A 6,001-nucleotide genomic window follows, 5' to 3' on the forward strand; every position below is an offset into this window, starting at 1 on the left:
ATTATCCAGTCTAATGGCTGGAAAGAAATCATTTCTTAGAAAAGTGGAGTGCTCTGTCTTCCCCTCAGTGCAGCTGATGTTTGTTGGCAATCTTGCCTTTTCTTTTCACAGCATGATTCCTTCATGGCAGAGGAAATGGCACCACCTAATTTAGTTTCTCTGCAAGTCTGTATCATGATCCACAGAAGATTAGTCCTTTGATAAAAGAAAGCTGAGCACCTGTGTCTCGGCAGGACCTACTTAGCTACTTCTCTAACTTGCCTTTGAGTATTTTTTGAAATGTAAAGAATAGAATTAGAAAGAAAGAGAAAAACCTCAAGAGTAAATCATTGTCTTTCCCCCTCCAGGTGTTGAGAATTTATACCAGTATTTGAAAAGCTTGAAATGTCTCTGAAGCTTGAAAGAGCAGATTGTGAGACAATAGAGGGGAATACATGTGGAATGTGTCAATTAGACACCTACGGAAGAACCCAAACAACATGGCAGATTCACACTATACTAGGCAAGAATCTTCCTTTGGACTTGCTTCAGATTAGGAGATGGCAAAGCGAGACTCTGGATCACAGGTGCTGTCTTTTTATCGCTGCCCCAAAACTCCCCTTATGCCCCTTGTGTCGATTCCCTTGAAACTGTGTTGCTGCCAAGTTTCCAGAAGTAGATTTCTCTTTTTAAAAAATTGCAGAGCCCTTTGTGCTATTTAAAATAACAAAAACATATCTATTTTTCAGAAGTCCGATCACTTCTAGCTTACTTTTACCCTTATTTTTTTTTTGCATTCTTGATAGTCAGTACATCCCTGGAGGATCCAGTCAGCAATAAAATGCCCCCCACATCTGCTGAACCTGGCTGCACCTGATTTAGATCCTCCAGACTACTGCTCATGATCCCAGTGGATTCAGGTAGAGGCTCAGGGTTGACTGAGCCTTCTTCCATCTTCTGAGAGTGGTGTATTGGATACCCATCTCACCGGAGGAGGGGCAATGTGTAGCCTGCATAATTGAACTGTCCCATAAGTGCTTTAAGCACTATGGGACAATATACAAGCAGCACACTTTTGCTTTTGGCTTTTTTCAAGTCTCATCCTATAATTGTTCTCAATCCAAAAGTCATTCAAAGAGTGTCACTGTAAGTTAAAATAAAACAGGCACGTTTTAATGTTATGAAACTGTTTTTTTGGTGTTGTCATTCCTGATGTCGGATTTATGTCTATTAGTTCCTTTGTGTAGAGATTGTCCTGTCAAGTCACAGATTCTTATGCCTGAACATACCCCCTAAGAGCCCTACAGAACTTTATGGACTTCCAGGAAAAAATCAGAAGCTTATGTTAATCACAGTTGCCATTTATTCCATTTAAGAGTTAGTTCCAGAATGCAACCAGTCAAATCATTTCCAGTCACATAAAAATTCATTTGAATATCAAGGTAGAAGTATTTTCATAGTTGCAATAAGTCAGCTTCTCCAATTCCACCAACTTCATTTCTCTACATTGTTTCTATGTTCCATGTGCTCAGAAATACTTCACCAGTATTGTAACATCCCAAACTCTACTGTTATGCTTGTTCTATGTAGAGCAGTGGTCCCCAACCTTGGGCCTCCAGATGTTTTTGGAATACAACTCCGAGAAATCATGGCCAGCAGAGGTGGTGGTGAGGGCTTCTGGGAGTAGTATTCCAAGAACATCTGGAGGCCCAAGGTTGGGGACCACTGATGTAGAGTACAGAGGGGAATTGCTGGAAAAGAATGGTACAGAACACATTACCAGAGGAAGGCCTCCTTTTTCAGTGTTTATTATGATGCTTTATGCTCTGGGATTAAAGTTATATTCACTTGGCCTGGGCCAATTGCAGCATTCACATTTTGGGGATTTAAGCAATTAGGTCTATGAAGTGTTATGCAAATTATGGCCATGCTAGTTCTGTAATTCTCAGAGTTCTACCCTACCCCTAAATAAACTTTTCCAAGTTCTACATAAATCTGAAGACCCCAATGCAAAGTTCAGGAAGCAGGAATATCTTACCTCCACATGATGTAACACATCATCTATTTCTGTATTTCTGCTATGGGACTTACATGTTAAATACATGATACACTCATGCACCTGACTTTAATTTGGATAGTGCCGCATGAGCATGTAGTACAGTATAAATCCAGTTCCTTCTCTGCACATTTCACTGACCTGTATTTAGGCCAAACAGCAGAGAGAAGAAATTGCCTTCACACCACAGAGCGAAGAACTATTCATGCAATAATTATTCACACCAGGGGAAAGAAATAGCCAATTATCATTATAAATAACTACTCTGTGCCCACAGAGCCTGCAACAGAAATGGCTAGTATTAGTCACTAAATCTAGGAAAGGACTTCTAAACTGGAGTGGTAGAGATCATAATTCAAAATTAAATGAAAAACTGAGAAGGCAAAATTCTGGCTTAGTTGAATTCTGTAATTACACACCCTCTGGTTTTAACACTATCTCTTTTTCAAGGGCCAGAATATTACAGGAACAAAAAAAGGTTTTGAAGATCATTTCAAAGTGACTCTGCCATATATCACCCACAAGTGATGCTACTCAATAAAAACCATGCATGCGCCAGCTCTGCCTCCCCTCTCCCTCTTTCTTGCTAATGTTTTCTCTTCCCCCGCTTCACCCGCTTTGTACTGTCTCTGCTGAGGCCATTGCTCTGACAGCAAAATCCCAATTTTAGTTCTAGACAGTTTATGAGTTTCATGCATGGGTCTATTCCTGTCATGGAACTGGTTGCATATAGTGGCTGCACTTACTGGTCCAGACTTTTACCGGTGGCAAAGGTTGTGCAGAGGCTACTCCAGCACTTTCCTGTTATTCTGCTGTCAGGCCTTTAGGGGCTATGAGATACCAGGAGAAGCAGAACAGCATTGTTGTGAATTGCCATCATTACCTCTCTTGATTAGCATAGCTAATTTAGGGGCTTTTTCAAGCTTCATAATTGGTGGATAGTGCCACAAGCAGGTGCATTGTTGTGGCAGATCTCTTGGATCATGACCTCATTCTGTTGGCATTAACCCTAGCTTACCTAGCTTCAGATGCATCAAGGACATACTACAAACATGTTCATTTAAGGCTGAAGCCGCACAGCAGGTGGTATTGCTTGAATAGCATTTGTCAGCATCCAAGGGGAAAAGTAACTTCTCTGTGAATGTCACATGATACTGTAATTGAGGAAAGTTCCATGAAGAATGTGATAGGACATAGGAGTGGGATAGACCTAACAATTGGCAGAGCTCTACCAATACCAGATGAGTGGAGAGGGAGAATAGCCTTATGCAGAGTCAGACCATTGATCCATCTACTGTAATCCAAGATTGTCATCACTGCCTGGCAACTGCTTTAGGGTTTCAGACAGTAATTTTTAATGTGCTTCCGTAGAAACACCAGAAATTAAATGTGCGACTGTAGAGTTACAATCTGTCATCTGATAGATTGTCTTCCCCCTGAAACTTCCTGCGCTTCTTGAAAATCTACCGAGCAGTGGTGGACCATAAGAACAGTAGATTGCCTTCCTGTTCCCTTCCTTCAATGAGAAGCTTTTGCTGCATCTTAGCCCTTCTCTCAACAGAAATAACCGTCCTGTTTATGGACTGGCAAATCTGGATCCAAGAGATGGCGTGACTCAATAAAGGAAGCCACAGCCCTGAGTTTCCAAGAACTGAGCAAGGATGCTGATGTTAGGACATTTTGGAGGTCACTAATTCATAGGGTCACCATAGATAGGAAGTGTCTAGGTGGCACAAAACAATGAAGTCTGAAGCCAAGTCATTGCCTTTAAATCATCTGGTAAATATCTTACTTTGCAGAGGAGATGACTGTGTTGGTCTGTTGCAGGAAAAAGAACAAAGGATATTGTGACACCTTTATGACTAACAAGTTTTATTTGGCACAAGATTTCATGAACTCCAACCCACCTGCATCTGAAGAAGAGGGTTGCACACCATGAAAACTTGTGCCAGATACAACTGGTTAGTCTTAATGGTGCCACAGAACTCTTTGTTGTTTTCACTTTGCAGTTTATCTGTAAAACTCTTCCTTTTGCAGAAGGTTGGTAGTATCACTGTTTGCCCAGGCACTCTAGAGAGGTGCTAGTCCAAGAGTCATAGGGAACCCCAGAACAACACAGCAGCAAAAATGTTTCCCAGAAACAACTGCTGTTTTTTAACTGCTTAACTAGACAACAGCCTTGATTAATGAATTAATGAAGTATCCTTCAGCTGCCAATATTGGACTCAGGTGTGTGTCACATCCAATGCTCATGCAAAACTCTCAGAACTGTTTCCGTCTGGAATAAGGAGAGCTTATTTGATTGAACTTTTATTCTGCGAGAACAAAATGTCCTTTTGAATTTGAAGAAGCTTATTTGACGGCTTTAAGTATTAATAGTGGTTCTGCAATCAGAAACCAATGCTGTAAAACAAACCAGCAGCTAGAAACCCCAAATCCCCCAAAAGTGGGAAAAGACAAAAATGTGTACATGAATTTCATGTACATAATTTATTCTGATTTCAGTATTGTTAAGGGTCAGGAAGAGATCAAATATGAATGATGGGACAAGGAAAACAGTAGAGGATGAACATCTTTGAAGGCATTGTTGGAAAAGCTGTTTTTTGGACTGTTCCCCGAATCCGCTGGCCACTTTGGCCAGTAGCCAACCTCTGTGATTTGGGGGATCCTAAGAAGAACTGAAGAGTTCACTGCTGCTGAACAACATAATCCTGTGACCTCCCCTTCAAGTACAGCCTATGCTATTTCAAGTCTTGAATTTTGACCCAAGCCTGCTGAAACGGCCATGTTGTGTATTTGCAACAATTATCTGCAAGATGCTTCTCAGCAGTCCACATGCTATGAATGAGTTTACTTATCATATAAATCACCATTTCTGCAGGGAATTCACAAGTTAGTTTAGATTGTTTCACTGTTTTCTTTCTATTTAAAATATTTATATTTTATATTTGTATTTTTCCTAAAAGGTACCCAAGGCAGATTACTTAATTAAAAAGAAACAATATGAAAGAAGTGGTTATTTTCATTTTCAGTTGTCTTTAGTATACTGTACATCACTTTTTGCACATCACTACGGTTCTGATGAGCAAAAATAAATGTATTAAAATCTACTGATAAATATTTTACATACATAAACAAACAAATGAATAAATAAATAAATATAGAAATGTGCCAAGTGTGAAGACATAGTATATTTTATTTTGTTCTGAAATTTACTTAATTTCACTGGGTGATAGCTTTTAAAAGGTTGTTGTGTTTTCTGTGTTAGGTACAGGCCTTTTTATACACATTTGATGCTCATGTTGGTTGGCTGCTGTAGTTGGAACAATAATTTCTTCCTCTTTTAGCCTGGTGTTTAATAAAAAGGTTGTGCAGTTTGCAGACTACCGTTTCACATTCGTGTGCCCTCTCACACATTTATCTTTTTATTCTATATTTTTTAAAAACGCAGCTCCTAGCAAATTATTATTAGACAGTCCTCCGAAGTTCCAAAGCCAGCTACTCCCTCACTTATTTATTTTTAGTTATATTTTAATACTGCCATTCCCTTTGGCAGCACGTGCCTGAGGAAATGGACTGCAATCACGAAAGGTGGCACTGAAATAAATCTGCCCTCTTGATTGAACATCAAACAGACTTAACAAAGCTACCTCTCCGCAAATCAGGGCACCTGCCCAACGTTATGTTCACAGAGGCTGGGAGAGAACAAGGGGCCCAAAGGTGAAGATCCCACCCTGACTCCTCTCAACCTCCGACCACCTCGTCTTTTGAACGGGCAGGACCCATCACTCCCCGCCTCACCCTCCGCGGCTTCCCTTCTGACCGCCCCTCTTCTTTCGCTCACTGCTACCAGCCTTCCAGCAGCAGAAGTAGTCTCAGGTCTCACATGAGCTCAGAGCTGGTCGATGGGGAGCCTTCTCGATAGGTGCGCGACTAGACACGCCTCGCTCTAAGGGGCGGGGCGTG

Source organism: Pogona vitticeps, chromosome 4 (genome assembly GCF_051106095.1).
Source record: "Pogona vitticeps strain Pit_001003342236 chromosome 4, PviZW2.1, whole genome shotgun sequence".
Lineage (NCBI taxonomy): Eukaryota > Metazoa > Chordata > Lepidosauria > Squamata > Agamidae > Pogona > Pogona vitticeps.